This window comes from Tupaia chinensis, unplaced genomic scaffold, assembly GCF_000334495.1.
Source record: "Tupaia chinensis unplaced genomic scaffold, TupChi_1.0 Scaffold000101_1, whole genome shotgun sequence".
NCBI classification, from domain to species: Eukaryota; Metazoa; Chordata; class Mammalia; order Scandentia; family Tupaiidae; genus Tupaia; species Tupaia belangeri.
Genome location: NW_006159565.1, coordinates 4,458,245 through 4,472,897, shown reverse-complemented (window position 1 = coordinate 4,472,897; position 14,653 = coordinate 4,458,245).

Below are 14,653 nucleotides of genomic sequence, written 5' to 3'. Positions count from 1 at the left end.
CACAAGAGAAATGAAAAACGCATGTACACACATGCACTCAAAGTACAAGTATATTTATAACAACTTTATAGTGACCCCAAACTGGAAACAACCCACATGTCAATCAACAATTAAATGTATAGACAATCGGTGGCTTATTCAAAAATGGAAATTTACTCTCTGATTAAAATGAATGAGCTGCCAATACAAACAACATGAATGAATCTCTAAAATACACTGAATGAAAGCAGTCAGACCTAAGAGTATGAACTATAGCCTGTGCTTTCTATTATATGTAGATTGAGAATAGTTAAAAACAGTCACTAATGTATGATACAAATCAGAACAGTAATTGGCTCTATGGATCCTTTCTTCTCTCCTCTTCTCTCTCAGGTAATGTTAGAGGCACCCCAGTTCAGCAGAAAGTAGAGTGAAAATCAGAGATAGAAAGGATCTCTTTGTATGACAAATCCTTGCCACATTGGCTTCCACTGGGGGATCATAGGAAATACTGTTACACAACCTCCCAGCCTGGCTGAAAGGACATTATTCCTCAGCTTGTGACACTTTAAGAACAAGCCAGGAATCTCTAATTGGTACCTCTCCTTACCTACTCACTCAGTGCATAGTCTCTGCTTATGGGGGATGCCAAACCCAGTCTTTACATTTCTGTTTCCTTCAACTTTCAGGACCATGGGGACTCAGTCCTGGTCCTTGTATACAAGGGTCCTATACCACATACAACCAAATATACACTTTAGAGTCTCAACCAGATTTTTTGTATGTTAGCTCTTCTCCCCTTATTTTTCTAGCTCTTTTTCTATCCTAATTTCATGTTTTTGTTTTGTTTCATTATTTTTTTCTCTTTTTCCATCATCTCCACCTGCCTCTCTGCTATTCCCTGCCCCCCTCCCCTGCTCTTTCTGGGCCTCAGTAAAGGAAAGAATATAGTTTTGTCCATAAATCCCCGTTCTGAGAATTCTTCGTTCTGCAGTTCTCCACTAAATCCCTGATAATGGGCAAATAGTTAAGGGGGACAGGGACACCCAGTAAGTGCCTGAATAAATACACAGCAAAAGCTGAATTGATTGACAGAAGTGCCCCAGCAGGGTGCTCCCTGGGGTGCTTGTTCCATAAACCGTGTTATGATTACTCTGAGAACACCTTGCTTGCTTCATCTAAAAAGGAATTTTAAGTATTAATTAATGAGCGATTAGTTCGGCCTCATGAGTTATTGCTCTAATAAAATGGGTGTTGAAGCAGGACTCAAGACCAGTTTAAGTGTGTTATTGCTATTCTAACAGACCTCTTTAATTCAACAATTAGAAAGCATGAAATGTAGGTTTAATAGATACAATGTGGTGATATAAAATTGTCCATCTGGTGTAAACCGTTCATCTTTGTTAAAACATTGCCGGTCATATGGCAAATGTTTCATCAGTGGACCTACAGAGGCTGTTTGCTTTCCTCTGTCCCCTAAACTACCTGAGCCGAGGAAACTGGTAAGTTTTCTGATGCTGTCTTTGTAACCAGCTTGATGATTTGGGGCAAGTCATACTGTCTTGCCAGAATGAACAATTTGACAAATGTATATGTTTTGACTACACAGTAAAAACAAGCTCTTGGGTGAAAGTACTATCTTAATGTCTTTCATGTCTAATCCCATAATGCCTAGAATTAAAACTTGACTTTCAATTGTTAAATATAAAATCAAGAGCTTTATGCAGAATTCAGTGAATTTATAGAACCATAGGTAATTTATTAAATCTGGCTTGTTACTCTGCAGTAGTTCTCATTTCATTTATCCTGAGATAGTAAACAGTTTCATAACTTCTTTCCCAGGTTCTCCATTTTACATCGTCCAGTCCTGACTCTATCCTGTCTCGCTCGCCTCCATTTGAATGTCCGCCATCATTTTTGTCATACTTAAGGTTCCTGGTCAAGCTTTTCAGCTATTCTTTATTTTGGCCTCTTCTCTAACTCCTGGCATAGCCATTCGTAATCCCTTTGAAACTGTCTCCCTTTGAAACATTTTGATAATATAATAGAAGGTACTAACATTTTCTTGCAGAAAATAGACAAGTTTTATTTGTTCTTCATGGTCTTTATGTTATTCATTTATTCTCACCATTTATAGGCCAATTCAGCAAAAAATGATTATTCTGAATCTGAATATTAAAAAGAAGCAGTGTGATAATGGTGGAAATGAATCAGGAAGGAAATGTCTGAGGGTCTTCCGGTCTGCTGATAGCTGTTTATGTAACTGTGGGCAAGTTTCTAAGCCTTTCCAAACCTTCCCCATTTGTGAGTTGGAGATAATTATACTGTTATCAGACAGGGGAGCTGAGTTGCTTTGTGTGAAATGATCAGTTCTTCGGGTTCAGATCTCTAAGATTAGAAACCCACCCTAAGATGCAGAATGAAAATCCACAAACATGAGTAAAGTAGGAAAAGAGCAGTTTTAATACAAAAGTGAAGATTTCTTAATAGAAGAGAAATACACCCCCATGCCAGAAAGTTAAGGTGGGTGGGCAGCTGCCAGAGAACAACTGCACTGGGCATGGAGTGAAGTGTTTCTTTTCTTGTGGGGTCTTGTCATGAATATTGAGAAGGGCAGGTCTATCATTGTGGCTGACTTTTTAAATTTAAATTTAAATTTATTTTAAGGCTATTGCTTTAGGGCACATCATGCACTCATCAGAGAGGGACAGTAAAAAATCATCCCCCACCTCGCTCAAGGGGGGATAGCTAGGTGCAGTCCTTTCTCCTCGATTGTTCTCTTTGTTCAGATTTGTGAGTTTCCATCTGTTCTTGCCCACTTTTTCTTTAGGTAAATAAACTGAGAAATTTGATTACTTAATTATGCATGCCCCGTGTAGACTTGGAAGGTATGAGCATCCCCATGGAGACTACTCTATTCTATCAGTTTACTGCCCCCATAGGAATTAGTATGTTGACCAAGGATCTAGATGATGTGGAACAGCAGGAGGGAAGATGGCAACTTTCCCCAAGTTTCTTCAAGAAAGTTTAGTTAATGAAGAAATAAAAATGAGATTGATAAAGGAACGCAGATGTGTAGGGGTGATCAGGCCTGGCACCTGCTGTGGAACAAGGGTTCTTGTCTCAAGCTTGCAAAGAATTAGAACTGCAGACACAGAGAGGGGATAGCAAACAGAGTTTATTAAGAGGGGGGTGGGAGAATAGAGCTCCTGTGCAGAGAATAGGTCCCAGAGGGATAAATGGGTGACTGTGATGTATTTGGGGTTCCAGGTTTTTATCGCAATGGGGAGGAACCTACGCGTGTGTTCTCCTCGTGGTAGGAGGTCACATGTCCTGTAGGTGATGCTATGCCTTTGGATGGTCTCATAGTCACGAGACGCTACATAATGGTGAAACTGGTATGTTTAGATGCTGTTACTCTGGAAAAGGTCATTATCTCAGTTAACTTTGAGGGCCTGGTGATCCCCATCTTGGAATTCATCCCAGAGTCATGGAGGGTCAGCTCAGCAAGGGAGTGCCTTGCTCCATTCCATTCTTTGTGATAATGCTTTTATATTATCTGCATGCCCTGGATTATGGCCATTTTATCTTTTGGTCTTTATCTAATTAAGTCTCATTGCAAGGGCCATGGATTCTTTAAGAATAAGTCTTACATGAGTAAGGGCAAAGGAATATGGTGACCAGGAAAAGAGAGGAATTCCGTCAAAAGAAAAAAAGAAGTGGGGGTATTTTAATAGCCAGGAACCACACTGCACAGTGGCTCTCTTCTCAGGGGGCCCCGGCCCTATCTACCTGTAAATGGGGTCTAACTCCCATCTCAAGATGACCTTTCCCTGCCCTGAATTGAGAGGAGGATAGGAGGAAATAGTCCCCAGAAAGAGTAGGTTTGTATCCCCTGATAGGTTATGATCAATGAGGCAGATGACCTTCTACTCTTATCTTCAGGCTGCCCACTCTTATCTGTCTATCTACTTAGGACCTTATCCCTCAGCTCTGTTGTTAAAGTAAAATACAGTAGGGTGAATGTAGTTCATCATAGTTTACTGTAGATCCCAGAGTAGCTAAAGAGAGAATTCTGAATGCTGCCACCACCAAGTAGTAAGTGGCTGGGATGGTGGGTGTGCCAATTCCACTGGGTTAATCAGGACACACTGTATTCTTGTGCTGAAAAATCACATTGTACCCCATAAGTATGTACAATTACTATATGTCAACAAAATTAAAAAATAACATGGAGGTCCCTTCAAAATGTGAAAATAGAAGTTTTACCCTAAATCAAAGTGAGCAAGATATACAGAGAATGTCTCAAGTGTTGGCCTTTCCCCAACATTGTAGGGCTGGTCTGTGTAAACTTTTCTGAGCTTCCACCTGTATCTCTAATTAAGTGAATGTCTTTTCATGCTTCTATCCCCAGTGTCCAAAGCCAAGTTCAGCATCCTCCTGCAGAAGCTATAACTTTACTTGGTCCATAGCGCGGATAACAGTATCACCATCTTGGTCACCCAGACCTGAAACATTGAAACCACCTTTGACTTAGGAAGCCATGTCCCAGTTTGGATAGCATTATGCTATCATTCCTATGTATTAAGTTTTGACTACCACAAGCCAAATAGATTTTTTTAAATGATTCTCTTTCAGTTCCAGAAGTTAAAAGTCCTGAATCTGGTAGCTGCAGTAATACTTGGCATTTGTGAGCACATGACTCCACTCTCTGTGTCCATCTTCACAGATTATTTCCCTGCTTGTGTTTCTTTTTTTCTTCTTACAGGGATACAGACCCATGGGTTTCAGGGCCCACCATAATCCAGGATGAAGGAACATCGATTTAATTACATCTCTATAGACTCTATTTCCAAATAAAATCAGAGTCACAGCTACTGGGGATCAGACTTGAACATACCTTCTGGGGTCACATAATTCTAGTCGTTGCACCCTGAAACATTATTAAATGGCCACTTTTACTCTTCAAAATGTTCTGGTTTGGAGATCAATTTTATAGTCACCAAGAACTTTGTCTACCCTCTTCTTTATCATTTATTTCATTTCTTTACAAAGCCAGGAAGAAATGCTTTCTTGGATTTTATTTATATAAAACTGTACTCAATCTTTCCCCATTCATTTTCAACTTCACTCTTTTATTTCTCAACTTTTTATTTTAGTTTTTTAAAATTAAAATAATAATAATAACAACTGCCAGAGGGCACATGCACTCACTAGAAAGAAATGCAGGGAGGGGAGGGAGAGTGAGCAAGAGAGAAATCATCCTCCAATGGGGCATGGTTGTAACATAATACATTCTCCTCCATTTCTCTGTCCTGTCAGGATCTGGGGCATGCGCACACATGTACCCCAGCATGTTTTCAAACCACTGGGCCAGAATTTGAACATTAATTAGCCATGTGGGACCCAGTTCCCTTAATCACTAGGTTATGGAGTCGGTTCTACTTCTCAACATTTGACCCAGTTATACAACCTCTACTGACCTAGTCTGTTACTGTTTTCCAGGTTAAGCCTCTGGCTACCTCTTAGCATGCTAATTTCTCATGCCCAGATTGAACTGTTAGCTGTCCACATGCCAATTCAGCCACTGAAGGGGCCTATTTACCCACATAGACCACTATTTCAGTCAGGTGAAAATAACTCATGCTTTCAGTAATATATAATTTGGAACTCATATATTTTCATCTCTTTCCCCTCCTATAGAGATAATATCTGGTACTATAAAATATTTGGCTGCTTTGATTCTCCAGAATTAAATTAAGTATATACCTGTCTGTTGATATTCATCCTTATATTCTTAGGAATGATTTGTAAATCCCCGAATTAAGAGCAGTTTGAGGAAAAGAGCTGGGAAAAGAAGAGGGAAAATCAGCTGATGCACAGGCATTTGTAAATTTTAAATACTGTGCAATGTGCATCTTTGGATAAATAGCGGAATTCTGAGTAAAGGGTACTCATGATGTTCTTGATTCTACTCCTAGTTTTGTCATAACTCGGTGTAGGTTGCTTTGTGTTTGTACAAATGAGTGAGATCATGTGGGAGAAGCTTATTTCAGAACCTGAGTGGGTTTTGAGCCAGAGACTGTGGGAAGCACACATGACGTCTGCCTGACTTTTCTTTGTATCTAAAATTGTAGTATTTTTTGACAGGCTTAAACTTCCAAGGATGAAAGGAAATTAGAGTGGTTTCTAAACAGCCAAGACTGACTTGAGTTTGTATAACAGATCGCCACCAGGCAGGACAGGAAGAATGACTGTTTTTAAAAATCTACAGAAGAGAAGTAGTGAATTTTTCCTATGCAGTGCCTGAAAATGAATGCTTTGAGAGTCTTCTGTCGGACCGTTTATAAAAATAGAATAGCTTGAAAAAACCCAGATGTCCTTTAGTGAGTAGATGGTTACACAGACTGTGGCATGTATATATGTGGGTATTACGCAACAACCAAAAAGAACAAATTCTTGATACAAAAAAATTGGATGGATTCCATGGGAATCATGCTGAGTGGGGGAAAATGGTTTCAAAAGGTCACATACTGTAGTATTAACATTGTTGAAGGCCATACAAATTATATAAATATATACATATACACACACAAACACACAAATACATGTAAAGCCAGCAGAATCTGAATTACCTCCTTGGATTATACACACAAAAAAAAGAATAAAAAAAAAACAGAAAGACATCTTTTAGACAGAGGTTTAGGATGGGCTGGAGGCTGGTGACATGGTAAAATGTTAATCTTTAGCATTCAAATCAAGATAATTTAAGCTGTTTAAGCCTCACAGGACAGAAAGCTCCAGAACTTCAATGTTTTGGGGTGATTTTCTCTTGGCTCTGACCAAATTGTCTGGAGTAAAGAAATTTTCTTAAATAATTTTTTGTTTAAGCAAGAGGGAAAAGAAAAATGGTTCTGTAATAGAAGAAAATGCCAGCGGAAGTGTTGAGGAATGACCTTTCTCTAATGAAGAAAGTGAAACAGATGAAGACTAAATTGGAGTTACATCTGGCGCCAAGAGAGAGGCTGAATCATATTTTCTAAGTCCTCATTTTTCTAAGTTTATTACAAAGATGGTAGAAAGTTTTTCTATCACAGTGGGCCTGCTGGTTGGACATAAATGAAGTTTAGTATGAGAAAAGTAACAAATTGTAACACTGATCCTAACTGTATTTCAATCTGTATATGTGTGTGTGTGTGTGTGTGTGTATGTATATATATATATTTTTTTTTTTGAGAGGTTTATGCTATAGGGCATGTGCGTTTGCCAGAAAGACAGAGAGAGACAGAGAGAAAGAAAGCGGGGATTCATCACCCAGGGGGGATGGCCACACCACAATCCCTTCTTGTCCATTCTCCTCTTGAAATCGTGGGTATGCACACACATGCACCCAGAGTGAGTTTAAGCCACTGAGTCCAGGACTCGAACCATGGTCGGCTACATGACAGTCCAGCTACATCACCATTATGCCAACTGCTGGTCCCATCAATCTGTATTTTTGTGTATTTATACATGGCAAGTAGACTTTATGAAAATATCATGCTGATTATATTAATAAAGATATGTATACTTAAGCACAGTAGACAGAATGGCAGTGTCTTTCTTCCAACTTTCTCTCTTCTTTTATTGTCTAAGAAGTACTTTTAAGTTAGAGTTGACTCATTCAAGTGAAGCAGGCCACCACTTTCAACTGTATGAAAGCCCCACCCACAAAGTTTAGGAGAAGAAAAATGCTTATGAGAATATTTTTATAAACTTGGACTTTAATGTCATTGATTGTAAATGTCAGAGTGCTAGATTCTGTCACTGGATTCCTGAACAGATTAATGCAGAGGGAAAAATGTTTGTTTTCCTTTAAAAAATATTTTTACTTCTCAGATATTTATAAATAAGAGATTTTCCAGCATTGGTGCAAAAAAAAAAAATAGTAAAAAAAAAAAAGGCAGCATCAATGGCAAATGCTTTCCTGGAAGATAGATTTTTTGCTTTTTTAAATGTAGTTTTCATTATTTTTGTCTTCCCTTGGAAAGAGACTTTGAGAAAATGTTTTTGCATTCTGGAGGGATGTGATGCTGACAGAAGCTCTGATTAAAAAGTACAGCTTCCCATATGGAGGGTAATGTTTACCCAGCCCAGCTGAGATCTTCTCAATTGGCTGGTGATGATATTTCAGGGAAATTGACAGCTGAGGAGTCCAAAGAGCTGTATCTAAATAACTTATCTCTTTTGTCTTTCTCCACTTTCTTAATCCCTCCCTCCACTTTGGGGCCTTCTGAGCAGATGGCATTCAGATGCAGAGGAGTACCTAAGTCCCAAAAAGGGACAAAGAGGATCTGAAGGCAGTGATCTTATAAATCTATGGATTGAGATTGATAGAAAAACATATGGTTCTAGATCTACTTGTTATGGGCGGAAATAAAGCAGTAACCATGCCAAATTATTAATGAGACACTAAGACTCTCCAGGAAAGATTTTTATCAGGTTAGACAAATAGTTTGGAGATTTGCATGAGAATAACATATTCTCAGATAAATTTCTGCTCATCCTTGTTGAACTACCACAGTCAAAGTGGGAAACCCACTCACTGGTCATTCTCTTCCTGCAGCCCTGGTGTGTTCCAGCTAGAAAGAGAACATCGGTATGTTTGGTAAGCCTGATTGAGTGGCTTGAGTATGAGGGTTTGTCCTAGTTATTCCTTGGCAGCGGTCACCTAGAATATTCCAAGGGGACTGAAATAGCGCTACATTCATTCTTTTTTCCTTTTTGTCCCTATGCCAAATGGATTTCCAGTAAAACAAAGAGATCCAGCCCTGGTGGTGTGAGCTGCTGAAACACTGTGTTCTACAGGCTAGGACCACATGGAAGACTCAGTTCAATTCCCAGTCCAAAGGGAAGGCACAATGGCATGTCTTTGTAATCCCAGTGACTCCAAGGATCTGAGACGAGGATCATGAGCTTGAGGCTGGCTGTGGCGACTTAGCAAGACCCTGTCTGAAACAGAACCCAGGGCAGTAGCATGCACTTGCAGTTCCCACTCAGAGGCTGAGGCAGGAGAATCTTGAGATGGCAAGACTGTCTTAAAAAAGCAAACAGGGCTGGCAGGTGGTGTGGTGGTTAACGTGCTGAACTCCCACTTGGCCGACTGAGGTTCGAGTCTTGGACCTGGCAGCTTGCTTTCTCACTTTCTCTCTCTCTCTGGTCAAATAAAAAATGATAATAAAAAATGTAACTAATTCTTTAAAAGTCACACAAATAAATAACAAAAAAGCTCAAAGAACTAAATAATCTGGGTTGAGCAGCTCCATTCCTTGATGAGCTATGACATAGCTATCTTGAAACTGATGATTGTGTCAAGGAAACTATTCCTCCTTCCAATATCATAACTCAAAGTAGTGTTTTATACTGCTGTGGTTCTACACCTGGAAATCCAAATATGTGTTTATTTCTTTAGCTTTTTATAAAATAACTGCATAATTATGGGAACCAGCAGTTAACTTAATGGCTATGTCGCTGGACTCCCACGTAGTCGACCGTGGCTAGCATCCCAGACCCGGTGGCTTAAAACTCACGTTGGGTGCATGTGCGTGCATGCCCAAGATCCAGAGAGGAGAATGGAGGAGAAGGGATTGCGGCGTGACCATCCCCCCTGGAGGGCTGATTTCTCGCTTTCTGTCTCTATGTCTCTCTCTGTTTGGCAAGCACACGCGCCCTGTAGCGAAAACCTCTCCAAAAAAAAAAAAAGATACTATTGTCCTTTTATTTATCTAATTAACAAACAAAAAAAAAACTGCATAATATTGACCATTGTTCTCTTTAATTTGAAATCACTTGCTGCCTGGTTTTTCTTCTACAAGTAATGTGTATAGTACATAAGGTTTTTTGGTTTCACATTTACTTTCAGTAAAATAAAATTACTGATGACCATATATTGGTCTCCAAATTAAACAAAACAAAGAAATCGCAAATTGGACCATGAAATTCAAACATTTTAGAATCTCTAGAGAAAACCTTCACTTCATTAATTCACTCATCAGATATTTATCATCTACTTACATGTGGATTTCTAAGGTGGTACCAGCCAGGAGAAATACTATTTGAGGCATATGAATAATTTTAAATTTTTTAATAGCCGCATCAGAAAAGAAGGTAGAAAGACATAGGTGCTTAATTTTAATATATGTATTTTATTTAATGTATGGCACTTAAGATATTTTTATTTTGACATACAGTCAATATAAAGAAGTTATTAATGAGATATTTTATATTCTTTTTTTTTTCGTATGAAGGCACTAAAATCCAATTTGTATTTTAGTTTGTTGAACAGCTCACTCTGGACTAGTTACATTTCTAGACTAGTTACATTTCTAGATCTCAAACAGTCCCTTGCAGCTTGTAGCTATTGTATTAGACTGTGCAGTTATAAGAAATTACAAGGTTAAAGAGTAGATGGTCTCTTGAGCCAGCCAGTGGCATGGCGGTTAAGGCAGCTGGATCCCACATGGCTGACTGCACAGTTTGAGTCCCAGATCCAGTGGCTTGGAGAACAGGCCAAACATGTTTATGTACAGGCTCAAAAATCACAAAAGGAGGGAGAAATGGAGGAGAAGAAATTGTGATGTGACCAACTTTTATGGGGGTGTTTGCTTATATCTCACCCCCTGCCCCTAGTCTTTAGCAAGTGCATACTCCCTCAGGAGAACTAAAAAAATATAGATTATTTATCTAGCCTCATAGAAAGTGGATAAATAATCAGGAGATGTGAGTAAACAATTATTATTCTTCAAGGGAATAAAAAAAGATAAGTAAATAAAAATTTGTCTTCTGAAAGAAATTGTGTTCATGGATATTTCAGAAGATCATATGCAAGTAAGGAGCATTGGGGACAGATTTTGAAAGATGAGTAATGGGAGGGGAGAAATGAAAAGGTTTTCTATACTTAAAGACTAACTGGGTTGTATTCAGTGTGGGTTGTGTCTGTACTTGAACACACACCTAAGGAGCTCCACTATGTCTTTACATATACTGACCACATCTAGGGACTCATCCTCAGAGTTATTACTGATGAAAGATACAGTTTTCATCCTCTCTCTTTGTGGAGGTCTCTTCTCTCATATACGTTCAATACAATGTAGAAGGCGTCTATGACCAGATGTGTAAGTGTGTGTGTGTGTGTGTGTGTGTGTATACATGTGTGTTGTGGAGATTTCTCCACATACCAAGTGGGCATCAGCTAAATACACTCCAATTCAATTCAGATCTGACACTATCTACCTAGAAATAGCGTCAGATACTATAGGTTAAAGGCTCAGTCCCACACGACAGCTCCTTTCCACCAGTTCAGATGTCAGTCACAAATAGTAGGTTTCCCTCTTTCCCCTCTCCTCTCTTTCTGCTTCTGTACAGCAAATTAAAAAAATAATAATAATAAGGGCCTAAGGGACACTGAGGCAGGTCCCCCTGCCCCAGCTCCAGCCCTAGCACCCCTAAGCCCAGAGATTTTTATCTCTGTCAGGCAGGTAGGATTTTTTTTTTCCTTCTCCTCTTCTTTCATTTGTAAATTTCACATTTCTCCTTACCACACAGCTCTACAGAAACCTCACTTTCATCTCCAGACTCCTGGCAAAATTGCATGCTGTGCGATGCACGATTTTTTCTTTAATCTCCTTCTTGCTTTCTTCCCTCTCATTTGGTCCTCACTTCCTCTTCCCCCGCCCTTCTGGACAATCTAGATAGGTCTAGAATCACAGATCTGAAATATGCTAGTATTGTAAGACTCTCTGGGATCCTCCCTTTTACTGAACCACCTGAGAAAAAGGAGATATTTTCTTCAGACACATGAATAGAATACTCCTTCTGAGGCCACATTGCTAAACAAAACAGAAGAGAGACTTCAGCAATCTTCAGTCCACAGCAAAAGGGAAATTCACTTGCTCCTAGTCAAAGAAACATTCTCCTAAAAGTTATTCCAAAGTGAATACATCTCCCAATGGCTAGAAGTAGGAGAAGAGCCTCAGGTCTCAATAAACCAGGAAATATATCTCCATCAAAAGAACATAGTGACTCCCTACCATTTCTCAAAAAAACAGAGGATGTTACCAAAATGTCAGACAAAGAATTTAGGACATTCAAGGGTACCAAATTTTATGAGTTGGAATAGAAAAGAGACAACAAATTATAGGAGATTAGGAAGTCCTTCCAAGACATGAAAGAAGAAATGGATATGCTAAGAAAGAATCAGCTGGAACTATTAGAAATGAAGTCTATAATACAGGAAATCAAAAACTCACTTGAGAGTATTAAAAGTCAATTAGACCATGCTGAAGATCGAATCTCTGACGTAAAACTTAAAACCTCTGACCTAGAGAAAATCACCAAAAAGATAGAGAAAACAAAACAAAACAAAACAAAACAAAACAAAAAACCCACGAGGATAACATACGAGAAATACTAGATTTCATTAGAGGCCATAACATCCGAATAATTGATACCCCAGAAGGTGAAGAAACTAATAAGGGCATGGAAAATCTATTCCATGAAATCCTGGAATAAAATTTCCCAAGTCTAGAGAGGCACTCAAACATCCAGATCCAAGAAATACAAAGGACCCCAAATAGAATCAACCCAAGAAGATCTTCCCCAAGGCACATCTTAGCCAAACTGGCAAAGACCACAGATAAAGACAAGATACTAAAATGGCAAGAGAGAAACGGCAAGTGACTTACAAAGGTCACCCACTCAGGCTAACACCAGACTTCTCAACGGAAACAATGCAAGCAAGGAAAGAATGGGAAGACATATTGAAAGTGTTAAGAAAGAAACAATTTCAACCAAGATTATTATATCCTGCAAGATTATCCTTCATATGGCAAAAAAGATTAAAGTCTTCGGAGACAAACAAAACCTGAAAGAATTTGCCAACACCAGACCAGCTCTTCAAGAAACCACGAAGAAAGTACTGTTCCAGGAAAACTAAAAAATTAACAGCCAGAAATAAAGGAATAAAAGACAACTTAGACAATGCCCAACTTAAACATCAGGACAGGTCCAGTAACATCAATAATAACATGGAATGTTAATGGATTAAATTCTCCAATCAAGAGACACAGACTGGGTGAATGGATTAAAAAGCAGAAACTTTCTATCTGTTTCCTACAGGAAACCCACTTTACGGATAAAGACATACATAGACTGAAAATCAAGGGTTGGAAAAAGGTTTTCCATGCAAATGGGAACCAAAAAACAGTCATGATACTAATTACTACAATATAGTGTAGTAAAGGACTCAAAAGATGAAGAAGATATAATGCTTATAAATATCTATGCACCTAACACACACAACACCCAAATATGTGAAGGAAAGACTGTTAGATCTAAAAGGGGAGATAGACTGCAACACACTAATTGTTGGAGACCTTAACACCATGCCACCCCCTCTGGACAGATCATCTAGGCAAAAAAATAGGTAAAGAGATAAAGGATCTAAACAATACCATAAATCAAATCAACTTAACAGACATCTATAGAACTTTCCATCCAAAACCCACAAAATACACTTTTTTTCTCACCTCCACATGGAACCTTTTCAAAAATTGACCACATCATAGGGCACAAAGCAAGCCTATAAAGATTCAAAGGCATAGAAATTATATCCAGCATCTTCTCCAACCATGATGGCATTAAACTTGAGTTTAATCACAAAAGAAATTCTCAGAAATACTCAAAAACTTGGAAACTAAATAACCTACTCATGACTGATTCCACAACTACTGAAGAAATAAAGTCTGAAATCAAAAGATTCATGGAAGTCTATGACAAGGAGGATATGAGTTTCCATAATCATTGGGACACTGCTAAAGCAGTCATAAGAGGGAAGTTCTTAGCAATTAGTGTGCATAAGAGGAAGATGGAAAGAAGGCAAATCAATCACCTAACTTCATGCCTCAGAGAATTGGAAAAGCAACAGCAAAAAAATCCAAAAAAACTCCAGGAGAAAGGAATCAATAAAGATACAGGCAGAAATAAATGAAATAGAAAATAAACAAACTATACAGAAAATAAATGAAAGTAAAAGCTGGTTCTTTGAAAGGATAAACAAAATTTGTACACCACTAGTGAGACTTACTAAGAAGAGAGAAAGGAACCAGGTGAATCAAATTTGCAATGAAGCTGGCAATATAACAACAGACATAGTAGAAATACAAAACATCATTAGAGGATACTATGAACATCTATATGCCAAGAAACAAGACAATCTGGATGAGATAGACAAATTCCTAGACACATATAATCTACCAAGATTGGCCAGGAGGATATAGAAAGTCTGAATAGGTCCATAACAAGCCAGGAGATTGAATCAGTAATAAATAACCTCCCAACAAACAAAAGCCCTGGCCCTGATGGCTTCACCTCTGAATTCTACAAAACTTTCAAAGAGGAGTTAACCCCCATTCTGCTCATGTTATTTCTTTTTTATTTATTTTTAATTTTTTATATACATTCAATCACATTATTTAGCTTACAAAGTGAACATTTTGATATGTGAACATTTCTCCCCAGTCCAGTTGATCAAAATATCTTCAACTGATAATACCATACCTTCCCATCCCGTCAATGCTCTGCCTTGGTATCTAAAGATCCAAAAGGTGAACCTCTCCCTAATTCATTTTATGAAGCC